The 14,151-nt window shown below is 33.6% G+C and overlaps 1 protein-coding gene across 3 annotated transcripts in view; it reads right to left on the bottom strand.

Annotated features, from left to right (window-relative positions):
• Nucleotides 1-14,151, bottom strand: part of PACRG (parkin coregulated) — a 213,197-nt gene that overhangs the window by 167,918 nt on the left and 31,128 nt on the right. The gene's annotated exons all lie outside the window — the stretch shown is intronic.

Genomic DNA, 14,151 nt, shown 5'->3' with positions numbered 1-14,151 from the left:
TTCTCTTCTTCCCAACTCATGTCAGTAAATTTGCGACAAGCCTTTTCCTACTGCACTTTACAAATTTTCTAGAAAATATGTTTACGTTAATTAAACTTCTTCCTACTCTTTATCCAGGAGCAAAGATACTAGAAGGACTAAAAGTATGTTGGTATCAAACCCCTTCATTGTGCATTGACCTTACATGAAGGCTCAGAAGTTCCATCTTAACCTGCTCTGATCTGCCATCTCAAAATGGCAATGGTAGAATTAGAAAAGATCCAGAAGAGGATAATGACTGAAGGTAAATAACAGAATAAAGTGAGAAAATTATTACTATGGAAGAATAAAATAAAGAACTATAAAATCATGACATTATGAAGAAGGTGATAAGGGCAGATTTTCCACTATCTTCTCCAGTAAAAGGATGGGACATAAAAAAAAATTTAGTCAGTTTGGAACAAACAGGAGTATTTATGTATTCATGCAGAAAATAGTGGATTTATGGAACTCCTGGCTGAAAGTCAGTGCTGAAAATACTAAAAGTTTATGTACATTTAAGTTGTGAGTGGAAAAGTTGATGAAAAAGGAATCCATTAAAGTTGACTAAATCCTTATTATCAGGAATCATAAGTACAGTGAGTATTATTTTTCATGTGATACAGTCTGTTTGGTAGATCTCTCAGCCTTACATTTAGTCTCATGGTGACATCACATTGGCATCTTATAGTTATCCATTGATTAACTGCCACAGCAAGTATTTTTTTCAGATGATGAGCTCAATGTTATTAATATAGTTTCTTGTCATTAGTTTTAAGTACATTATGTTGTACTTTTTACTATAATATTTAATTACATTTCTATTACATCAGTTCTCAAAAGCTTCCACTTGTATCTGTCACACCATGATTTTCATCTATTTTAATAACAACTCCAAACATTATGTCAACCATAAATTTCATTATGCAATCCTGATTTTTTCAATGAAAAAAGTAAATAATTAATCATTCCTCAAACCAAATATTAAGAAGTTCCATTAATAAATTTCATCTATTATCATATCTTTCATTTCAGTATGACATGCCATTATTGTCTCTGCTTGAATATGGACTTTTTTACCCTCCAAACACCTCTTGCACTGTATAACTACCAAAGTAGTGTGTACAGCTGGAGACGTAGCAGTGTACCAAATACTTGAAAATAGTGTCAACAGAGAGAGCTGGTTTTTTTTCCCCTTGTCTTAAAGATGCTTTTCTTGTCAGATTTGTCTGCAATAGATACAGAAACCTCTAAATACCTGGAAGAGCAACTGATTTCAAAGCAATGAAATGATCAAGACAGAAATGAGGCTAACATCTAGCTAGAACAAAGAACTATCAGCAATCAGGAAGACAGTTGAACTGTTCTTGCATTGAAGATACAGCGATGTTGCATAACTGAAGAGTACTTTTGTGCTCGCCTTTATTTAATGAAGACAACTTGTTTCATTTGTATCTGACAAACCTAGCTTATGAGACCTTTGCTAGAGTGGCTGCACTGAGCCACTACTGCTCACCTTTTGCAGTTTCTTTTTCTTCCAGCCTTCATTACTAGGGAGACCACCACGGAGCACTATTCTCTAATGCAAACACTGCTTTGGGTCATTCTAGCTGTGCACAATATGTCTGAGGAAAAGTTTATGTACATGATTTCCTCTTCCACTTTTTTGTAATTCCTGATCTAAGCCTGGATCACATGATCTCTATTGGCCTCAGCTGAGGCTTCTCAGTGATTTGATGTAGCTAAGTGAAATACACAAAAACTAATCAGACAATGCTTTTCTTTGGTATAATGAGTTCTGCCTTCTTACATTTTATATTGTTATAATTACTGATAAAAAGGTCATTCTGAAAGTATTCCATTTATTGGAAAAATAGTAACAAATACTATCTTCTTCAAGTTAATAAAAATGTTTCATTGCAATATAGTGAGAAAGATTAAGATTAGAGTTCCAGTTAATTAAAGGCTAATATTCATGATGGCAAAGTATATGAAGCAATAAACAGATTCTGAGGTTCGTTAAATGCCAAAGAGAAGTTGAAGAGTTTGATAATTGCAAAACTAATTTATTGTAATTCTATGCCATTGAACTATGTGACAAGATAAAAGATGCAAGCCATTAAGCAAAAAAGAGAGAAAGACCATATTTCCTTCATTGATTCATGGACATTGAAAGCCATTTTACCAGGTTGAATTCTTAAACTTTTCAGTTATGGCACATTAGTAAGATGACTAAGAAAAATTATTTTAAACCAGGTTTAAATAGTGATTAATATTTGAAGATTGAATTTTGTTCATTTTCTGTGTCAAACTGCATTGCACGCTCAAGGACCCAAACATGTCTGTTTAGGACAACAGGCCATTTTTGTGAAAACTAAGACTAGTTTCATGAGCAGTTTAAGTGAAACAAAAACTTGACTGAGATCCTACTTCTTAGATAACAATTCATGTCTTGTATTTAAAAAAAGACAAGTGATGCAATCAAATTTAGTAAGATTTTTCTTATTAACCCAGACTAATGCATTTAGAAGAAAGAAATGATTGCCACTTTTTGTCTGCCACAATTCTTACAGGAAAATTGGAATTTAACCCTAGCCTTTTGTATTTTCCCCTCACAGAAATATTTCATTAAATTTATTTTTGAAGCTACAGGAATCAAAAATTATATGACCACTCAACTGTCTTACCTAAAAAAGGTTTCCTTGAAAATATATGCCATTTTATCACCTTGAAGAATGAAATTTTCAAAATAAAACCATAAATTCCCATTCTTTGTATTAAAAAAAAATATGTGTATAAAATTGCACTGTATTCACAGAATAGAATTTACTAATGTCTTCTGTCTCAGGGAGATGTAAAAGTGATGGCATTAAGGAAATGTTTGTGTAACCACTGACAAACTCTTTGTCTCATCCTCCTCTTGTACTGGTGTTAAACTTTGCCAATGCAGCATAGTTCAACTGGCAATCCACTTACTCTGCCATGGGAAAGATCAGCATCCATTTCCTTGTGTACTGGTGCCAGAAGCTGTGGCCAAGTGCTAACATCAACGTCAAGCAAAATGCAATATATATGAAATAAGTCCAACTATGCAATGAAGAATACTCAAGCTATCAGGAATATTCAAAAAGAAAGACCAAATGATAGACCTAGCACTATTCAGGGCCATGTTAACATCCAAAACTTTACTAGAACTGTCAACCGCAAGGTCCTCACTCTCATAGTGTGATAAAGCTCTTATCTTGGCTGGACAGGCTGGACACAACACTGCCTAGGCACAACTCATGCCCAGTGAACAGGCTGAAGTGCAAAAGCTATGAACCACAGTTTGTGCTTTTGGTGTCAGCCCACACAAAAGTACCTTACATGTTTCTACATTTGTAACACAGACAATCCCATCATCAAAACAATCTCATCACTAACCCATCAGAAAACATCAAGATTTTGGCAGTTACCTACCAACATAACAGAACAATATGATGATAATAGTTTTTGGGGACATCAACAGAGTTTCAAATAAACACAGTAGCAGCACTAAAGATTTGGAAACACGAATCTTAGCAAGTGCTAACAATCAGAACCTCATCTAGGCAACCCCAAGAGTGTCTGCTCTGACTGGTAATAAGCAGCAAAGCCTGTCCTGCTCTTCTTAATTTACTGATCCTAATTTGATTAAACTGACTTAGTTGGTTAACACATTCTGCAATCATGTTTTGATTTTGTTATGCAGTCATACCAAAAATTGAATGAGAAACTTCAAATGACAGGAGAGGCACAGTAAGATGTCCCAGTAGGTACTGCTGAGTTCCACATTAATTCTTTTTATTTAATATCAATATCACAAGTATTCAATATCAAAAGAACATGATCATTCAACATGTATCAGATAAAAGCTTTTTCTATCCAAAAAGAAACAGGGAGATATTTCTTCAAATGTGCCACTCTTGATATGCTTTAAATGGTGCCACATCTAATGCTTAGAAGCTGCTTCTGGGGCTATTCCACAAATCTGGACAACAGATCAAAGCCCATCTCATAACTTCAAAAGTCAAATTGAGAAAAATCAATTTTACGACCCCCAAATGAAACTACTGATAGGTCAGCAAACATTACAAATGCTTGCAAAGCACTACCACTTGAAAGAAAAATTAGACACGTGATTTTGTACAAAGATACTATATCTTGTTATTGCCTTGAGACACTACAGAATGTAAGACATAAGCTGCATGCAGAATTACTCTATTCCACCACCTCAAGAAATGTTATTTTTGATTGGAGAAGAGATAAGCTGTTTCAATAAGACAGATGTGCCTATGTTATAAACTGCTCTACAGCACTTTGTACTTGGAAGGTCCTTCATCTCTTATTCTCTACTGGAATATAATGTAATTATTTAATATAATTTAAATTTCTCTCCTGATGTTTGCCAAGCAATTTCCTTTGATGAAAAGGGAGAAGAGTGACAACTGCTAATATATTTCTCTGCTAATATATTTCTTCCCTTCCAGTCCAGATGAATATAGTTTTGCTCTGTTAGTTTCACAAATCTTTCCAGTGCATCAATTGCACTAAATCTGGAAGCCTTCTAAATTTTTCCTGATAGCTATTTTAATGTAGGGCAGGTTCTTTTACTTTCAGTGCTACTGTTGCTCATAAAAGTATTTATTAACCTGCAAAGATATCTGTCCTTTTTGCAGGGACAACTGATCAATTGATTTCTTTGACGCTAAGTTCAAATAATTCCCTCACAAGAAGAATGCTAGTAGGAAACAAATAGTTTTTAATTCATATTGTATGCAGTTGAAAACATTTTAACAATCTCTGCTTGTCTGCTAAGCATATAGGTACAAAAATCTCCCAAGAAGAGTTAAATTTTCTTTGGTGAAAGAGTCAATTTTGTCTCATAAGAAGTCAAATTTGTAGGATGTAAGTGAAAAGGAGCTCTCACAGAATATTTCTTCACAGATACTGATAGTAGCTGGGTTGTGATTGTTAAGGGACAAATGTATCTTTCAAAAGTTACAATGCTCTTACTTTAATAATTTTGTTATTTTAAATGCTTTTCATATTGGCAAATGCAGGATTAATCACTTTCTGTAGTAACTGATATTCCCTAAATATTTTGTGTCAATCTCCATAACTACCTAGACTGTTTGTTTGCAACCCCTTTACCTGATATATAATTACTCATGCCTAAAAGTAATGATAAAGTTTTATTATATTGATGTTACTAATTTCAGAACAGCTGGAAGTTATACTGTTATTGAAGTTTACTAAATGTGCATGGAAATATATTAATCTGGACTAGAATATATGAAATGTTAAAAACAACCATTTTACTCTGCAGGATCCTATTACCATTTCTATTTATTGACTATAGCTGTTTCTCATACTGAAGCTCTTATGCAGCATTTTTAATCCACACAGCATTGTTACTGTAGGCTAAATCAATCTGCTGCATATCCAGGGCAGTGAGGATTCTGTGGTCTCTTTGAGGTCTGGAAGATACAGGGGACCATTTTGTTAAGTTAAAAAACCCCCGTACATAAAGTTATCATCTTCATACTTTTTAGCTTGGCAATCATACGCTGACATTTGTTAATAATCAGTGACAAGATTTAAATAAACTATCCAGTGTCATGTCCTAAGCTTTTCTTTCAGAATTGTTCCATTTATGTATGCTATGACTAAAGAAATGGCTTAAACTCTATTTAATTGCTTTTTTCCTTAAGGCCTTTTCTGAAGCCCTACCCCTTCTTTTTCTTTCCTGAAACTGCTTCAGAAGTATCAGAAAGTAGTGTACTGTGAACTTTACCATGATTCTTTAATAGACTGTTTGGGAAGAAGTTGATAATAACTTTTTGGACATCATGATGTCTCAGGTGTATAGTGAAGCACAGCTAGATTAACTCTTATTAAATGTCAAAGGCTGCCCCGTTTTTAAAATTCTTACTATTGTTTTTTGTGCTCCATTTTTTCTGTCATGCTATCAAAAATGCCTTAAAATATTACAAATCTCTCTCTTTTCAGTAAGCTGATTAGACTGGAAAGTACTGACAGGGGTTTGGGGGCTTTTTTCTTTTTTTCCATTTTGGAAAGGAGTCCGAGACATAGATCCCTTTTAGCATTGTGATCATTCACAGCCATAGGCTATCCAACTGCTTCAGCCGTAATTTCCTCAGTTTCTTTTCACATAAGATAATTAGATCTTAAAATGTCACTTCAGCAGCTTTCCTGCTAGCCTTCTTGTCCCATATATTTATGTGATTAGAGATTCAGCTAGGCATCATTTTCTTTCATTATTACAAACATCTTTTACTCCACTTGGACTTGAAATAATACAGATTGACCTCAGTTTTTCTATGGTTCACAGGAATATTCTCAGGAATATTTTTTTGCACAGGAAGGCATATTTTATCTAGCTAGTCAAAACATGGTTTTTAAAAGTTTGAGAGCTCATTCCATTCTTTACACTCAAAGCATCCCCACAGCAGATGTAGAGCTTTTTTCTTCTTCTGCCAGAAAACATGACCATCTACATATTTTCTTTTCCTCATCATGATTATTTCATTTCCTCTTCTTATACTCGTCATAATCTCCAGAGCTGACTGCTAGGGTGCTAGCAGGAGCAGAATCCCATCCTTCCCCAGTTTTGAGCTTAGCAGGAAGCATGAAGATTCTGTTGGGTGAAACTCAAAGGACAGAAACAGGGCATCTTCAGCATATATTATTAGCAAAGTAGACTTCGCCTTAACTACCTAGACAGTGATCATATAAAACTTAATGAAAATTTCAATTTCTTGGTGATTGGAAGATTCTAAAAAATTAACAAGGATCATTTTTACTTAGAAGAAACTGAAAAGTATCCATAATGTGCAGAATAAAAATTATTCTTTTAGACGTTATGCCATTTCTCAGTCAAATTACATCTAATTCATTCCATTTTCTTGTGTTGTAACCTACATATTTATACTCAATTCAGTTTAAACTGACACCACTAATTTACAGTGTACAGACTCCTTACAGAAGTGGTGTGGTAGAAAAAAAGAGAATGCCTTATCTATGGGACTTCAAGATATTGGGATGCTATTTCCTAGCACATTCTGATGTGGAATAAATTAAGGTGGAACTATGATGAAACTGCTCTACATAGCATCTAGGAAAGGGCATTAATAATAAAACTATTAATAAAACTCCCAAATGAAAATTTGTATCAATATTGTACAGGTACATCGAAGTGAAATATTACTGTCTTCATACATTAATCATAAGTAATTGTTCTAAAAACCCCACAACTCACAACTATGCACATTAAGAGTTGAAAAGTATACATTATAGACTAGAGTGACAAATAGGTTACTTACTAATGTTGGTAATTAGCAATAGGAGACTTTCACTGGACATTTTTTATTTATTGACTACTAGCTCCTTAAGGAGGACTACAGTGCATCAGAAAATCTAGTCCTGTGAGCAAGAACTGCTACAATTACACAGAACAATGTAATCCAGAAAAAAAAAAATCTTGATTTTCACTCTACATCTTGGAAAATAGTCAGAGTCTCAAGGAATCATATTCTTTGTATGCTTAATATAATTTCCATTATAATTACATTATAATTACAGAATCATTATCAACACTTTGTAAGGACAATAAAGAACAAAAAAGATTATATATTGATAGATTTAAACACCCCCCAACCAGACAAGAACAAGTATACAAAATATGCAAACCGTATATTTTATAGTAAATTTGTATATAATGTGGCAATGAAGAAACAGTCAGCTGTGTTAGCTAACATATAAATGTGATGCCAAACATACCCAAGGGGAACCCTCTGGTTATGGGGAAAAGGTCATCAACAAAACATCACATTCCTCCTATCAAAAAAGCTGGGATGATGATCTGTTTCTTCCAAGGAGGAATAGCACCATTGACTTCAGAACCCAGACATGCATTAGAAGGGTGAGCACAACATCAGCTTAAGGCACAGCTACTACAAAGTTTGTGTTTATAAATTTCAATAGTTTCACTATTGGGCATAAGCAGTAATAATTGCATCATTTAACTCTAATGTGTAAATATCTTCTTATCTAGACCGATTTTTTTTTTATCAGACTGCTATGACTTTAATTAAATGAATCACAAATTCTTGGTTTCACACACAGTATTTTTCGATAGCTCAAAGAAATTGCATGGGCTGGTTAATCTAGTAACTTTGCCCTGGAGGCTTTGCTATAAAATCTCAGTGCAGCAAGTGATGGAGAATGCAGGTGACCTAGGCTATAATTCAGATTAAACAGCATTTATTTACTGTGCTTTAGATCCACCCCTGTTTATAAAGCTTTTTTTTTAAAGAGCTTTAAGTACTTTATTATTCAAATTTACATTTTGCCAGAAAGTTCAGACTATCTTTTCCTGACACACATTTGGACTATCAATTGCTTCACTTATTTGTTTGGGGCTTCATTTCCTAACACAGGTACTTATGTCTACTCTAATTCTGTATATCCTTGCAGCCTCTCAGAACAGCATCTCTTAGATAATTAAACTCCCAGCTTGAAATTCAAGACATAGAAATCATTCTTTAAAGACCATGCCAATCAAAGTAAAAACATTTCTGTTGTTTTAATCATAAAGGAAAATATTTTTAAAGAAATCAATCGATAGTTAGGAAAAAACAAAATTCCAGAAGTTGTTTCAGTTTTCAGTATCACAAAGCATAATTCCATTGGAATTTAGCAGACTCTTGAGGTAAGATAGAAAGGATAGAAGAAACACAGTTAACATAATCTAGTTGTAAGATGGAGTTAAGGGAAAAGGAGGTAGCTTTTTAAGTGCCAGAACAGAAATATGAATAATTTTACTCCACATAAGTTGCAAGAGAATGAATCAAAAAACTATAAGAGCTTGTCAGAAAGCAGCTCTTCCATGAACATAAATGAACAAGAATTATGGCTCTGAGACACAGAAGTTTTTAAAATTATTTTCCTTTGATCTCACCATACCATTTTTCCATATACAACTGAAAAAAAAAGAAGGAAAAAAATAAAAAGAAAAAAGCCTTCATGATTATGAAAAAGGCTTTTCCAATATAGAAAAATTAAGGACTGTTTGAAGAAGCATTGAAAACAGAGTTCCAATAGATGTGACGTTCCCCCTCAGTTTAGAATCTTTATGACTTTTTCAACATAATCAGCAATTTTCCTGGTGGTCATTTGAACAAATCATCTTTCAATGTCCATCTTGCTGCTAGATATAAATATGGAAACTAGGATAAAGACTGCAAGGCATCTGGCTATTCTGAACATTGCATAGCTTGCTGTCACAAGGCTACATATGCCATTTTTTTCTGTCAGAGGAGCCAGTTTCCAGTAAGCTAACATGGATACTGAAATATAACTGGAAATTTGAACATGATTCTCTACATGGCAAAATTTATTTTAATTTTCATAGTTTTCTCCATCTGTCTGGGTAGAAAAAATGCTCTTTCCATTAAAGAGTAAAAAGCGCAGTTGAAACACCAGCAGAGTGACAACTGGAAACTAGTAGTAAGACATTAGGCTTCATCCATCTTTTCTTCTTCTGAACTCACTCAGCTTACAAGATAAGCACAGGAGTGAGTTCTTTGCAGAACTGAGGATCAACAAAGAGACTGTTGTAATTGAACATTATGCATTAATAATAATTGTAAAGCCACTTAAGATTTGTAATAAAAAAATTGTTTCTAACATATTAATTTTTTTAATTAGCTCTATTTTTCTTGACAAATGCAATCAACATATATAGAATCTAGTAGCAAGATAGGGTAAATAGCATTTATTAGTCTAATTTATACAACCAACAAAATCAAACCAGAAGTTCTCCTTCGGCTCTGTAACAGAAACTGCAACTTCAAAGTTAAACAGAAATTGAGGAAAAAACTTGACAATTTTATTTGATACATATCAATTACACCATCTCAGAAAGAAAAGACAGCTGGGGAATTGTGAAGTAAAAATGTGAAAGACAGGTGAGCAATAACCATTATTTACTTATCAGATTTATTAACTTTTAAAGAAGAAATTAATTTTGAGCATACAGTGTTTGACAGTTCAGCTGTCAACTGAGACCAGCTAATAATAACACTGATGGAAGTCAGAATAAAGTACTGCAGCTAATCATAGAATAGAATCACAACATCATTGAGGTAGGAGAAGATCCCAAAGTCCTATCCTTAACCCAGCAATTCCAAGTCCACCACTAAACAATGTCCCTAACTGCCATATCTTCCTGTCTTTTCACTATTACTTTCCAGGTATGCTGATTCAACCACTTCCCTGGGCAGCCTGTTCCAGGACTTTGACAAACTTTTTGGTGAAGGAAGTTTTACTCATATCCAACACAAACCTCCCCTGGTGCAATTTGTTTCCCCTTGTTCCATACCTTTTAACTTGGGAGAAGAGACTGACCTGACTACACCCTCCTTTCAGGTAGGGAGTGATAAGGTGTCTCCTAAGCCATCTTTTCTCATTTAACCAGCTGATAGCTTTAATTTTACTGGTTACAAATATTTAGCTCAGTTTTTCTATCCTTTTTTTTCATATTGAATTCTCTACAAATTTACATGGAAATGGTTTCTAATAAGAAGGAGTATGGACATTTACATTTCTGGGACAATTTCTTTCTGTGAAAAAGAACAGAAATGAATGAATGATGAATTATTTGGTACCCATCATACCAATGAATGAAAAATTATTTGGCACCCATCCATCTAACAAGAGCTCTCTTGGTGAATTTATGAGATTACTGGAAACAATGAAAATCTCCAGCTGATCATATATTACATTTTGCATTTTATGTGCCCAAGTACTTGCAATCTCACGTTTTATTTTCCGTTTCAAAATAGCCATAGTTGTAACTTACTCTTCAAAGTCTTGAATGTAGTGATTCTGCTCTCAATTATACTTTCTATTTCAAAAGAAAAGATGATCTTCCAATAGATGGTTAACTTAGATGGATTGAAGAGACTACTTAAAAGGTTTACCTAATTGAAACTGTGTTTTATTATAAACCAAATGCCCACTTTAAAAATACACTGCCAAATTGCTGTAAATATTTACACAGCAAATCAGTACAATAGAAAAAAGTGAGGGAATTCAGATAGTCTCATAAACAATTTTGAAACAACAGAAAGTAAACTGATTTAAACTCATTGAGCAAATTTACTGCTATGAATTATTTCCTTTATTCCTGAAAAAACAACGGCTCTAAAATTTCAGGTTTATGTAATCAGTCACCTTTTACTTTATATTAATCAATCAAAATACTTTCAGCTAGCAATAAAAGAAGGAAGAAATTAATCATATGGCTATTGGTAAAAATCACAGCTTCAAAAATCTCAACAAAAGATGCTTAGGATCATAAAGTGTTGCCACAAAAACAAACTGCAAAGAGGCACAGGTGGAGCATGCAATCAGAAAAAACTAATTTGCAAAATTAGGCCAGATTGCAGCTGGCTTACTAAAAACATTGATATCAGATGCTGGAGTTTGCAATAAAGAGTCTTTTGAAAGGATTAAAGGGGCTATAAGAGATTATCAAACTAATCACAGCTGATACTGGCACAAATCAGATATCAGATGCCATATATTAAAATCTTTAGATATGTCTTCTTTAGAAACATGAAGTCCTAATAGCTCAAAAAAATAAACAGAAAAATGCATGTACCTAATAAAAACCAGCATTTTGAAAATCTAGTGAGGTGCCATTGGAAAATCCACTTTAAGGGCAGTTTCATGCTGAATAAAAGGAGGGTTCCAAGCATCTGACAGGACATAAAATTTATTTTCTATCTGTATTCATCATTTTATACTGTCCTATTAACATAGCTATTTTACTATATCCTTTGTTGTCAGGCCTTTCTTACTAAGATGCAGAAAAAAAACATAGACCCTCTCCCTGCATCCCCCAGATGAGTTGCAGAACAAGTGTCATGCCAGGGATCATTAGCAGGCAACCAGATTATCAAAATCAAGAGCACCTACGTAAAAAACTCCAAACATTCAGTTGCTGGTTTTCTTTAAATACTCAATGAACATAATCTACTACTGAAAGAATATGAAAGAAATTTCAAAGAAGTTTACATAAATTTTTAAAATATTAAAAAATGAAAAAGGCAAAAAAGGTGCAATTAGCCAAACAAATTGTAAAAAGCCAATGCCAAAAATATGGTTCTGTGCACAGCTTTTTAGTGAATTTGCCAATTTCAACAGATAAGAAGAAAAAGAGAGAATGCACTCATAAAGGTATGGGTTCTGTGAAGATAAAAACCTTATTGAGTAACTGCACAGCAAATTCAGGAAAGCAAAATTAGAGCAATGACAGACATAGATGACAGGTAAAACTTATTTTCGAAACTACTGAAATTGTTGACATCTAAAATCTTAACAGTAACTACAGCTCGGTGACATAACTTTTGGTCAAATAAAGACCAAAAGATATTTTAGTTTGCTTAAAAGTTATGCAAAGAGAAATTACCCCTCAAAACTCTAATGATACCTTTGCATGCTTTTTTCTTATGTGTTTTCTCTTTCAGCCCCAGAAGGGTCATTATCTATCATGTCAACCTATGAACTGGATTAAACATAATGAAACTGCAGACAAATTGAATCAGAGTAAAATATTCTCCCATAGGGATAAAGACTAAACAAAAATAAAATGTTAGCAATTATCACTATGTGATGGATATTTCCATACCATTTCTGTAGCTTTCTCAGAATATTCTGCCCAAATATTCCACCAAGCTCTGTAGTCTTCTGTTTCAGTGATATAATTATCTTCAAATATTTTTATCATGTGCATAAGATGCCTTTAAGATTTTAAAGGTACAGATACAATAACCTTGAGCTTCTCATTTTGAAAGGGTGTTGTACAATGTCATCAGCAGATCCTGTACTTTTACTATGGCTCCTAGTGATAATGTGCTATGACTTTACAACTACACCATTAAGAATAGTACAGTAATGCACATTTTTCAAGGATTCTAAAACCATATAGATAAGGCAATCTCAGAAAACAAAGAAGTTACCCTTTCTCTGGCTTGCTTTCTTTTCACTTACAGGAAGAAACTGATCCAGAAGGCAAGTATTAATAAAATTTTATGGTGTTTAATACCTTAGCATTTCTGCATGCTAATGAATAAACTCAGGAAACATGACTATACATAATATTTGATGCTGAGAAACAAATTATTGTTAAAATCAAATACGTTATCACAAATCTTTGTTCCAATGCAAATGCAGTAAAAGTTGCAACTAATTTTAGAGAATGACAGATTATGCTGAGTTGGAAGGGACCCATAAGGATCATCAAGTCCAACTCTCAGCCAGAACAATTCCCAAGAATCACACCATGTGCCTGAGAGCATTGTCCAAACACTTCTTGAACTCTGTCAGGCTTGGTGCTGTGACCGCTTCCTTGAAGAAAATTCCAGTGCTCAAATTTGAAGAAAATCTTCCCCTAACATTGCAAAAGCAATGATTGTTTTAAAATCAGAAATTTTGCATTATTATTGATGCCATATGACTTAAACTGCCTGAAATGTGGTGTTCTGATAAACACTCAAGACTGAAGAATTGTGGTATGATTGATCCATGCCTTGTCTTCTCCACCTACATCTTCATTGATTCATTAGTTCCATGGGGATTGCTGTAGCCAAAGCAGGAAGGAAACAGGGAATAATGAAATAGTATTGCAATATAAACCTGTTTAGTAAAACAGCATAAAGCCATTTTAATTAATGAAAAATAAATTACATTTTCACAGGAAAAATACAAGAACTGGAAATGTTGACAGTGATTTTTTGAAAACAGCTCAGAAAAAGAATGGTACTATTATGCTAGAAAGGAAGAATATCTAACCTGGGGTTATTCCCAAAAATCCAATCATGAATGGGAGATAACAGTAAAAACTAACACAATAACTAGATTAACATTCTTCTGAAAAAGCTATTTCTAAAGAAAATATGAGAGCCTTAAATAATCTGATAGCAATATAAGAGAAAATACTGAGAATGTTAACCTTCTGAGAAATAGAATATTTCCTAACAGAAAAAAGTGAAAACAAAATTTGATTATCCATGAAACATTAAATAT

This window comes from Camarhynchus parvulus, chromosome 3 (genome assembly GCF_901933205.1).
Source record: "Camarhynchus parvulus chromosome 3, STF_HiC, whole genome shotgun sequence".
NCBI lineage: Eukaryota > Metazoa > Chordata > Aves > Passeriformes > Thraupidae > Camarhynchus > Camarhynchus parvulus.
Note: the sequence above shows the minus strand (reverse complement) of the source record. Positions and strands in the feature narration are given on the sequence as shown.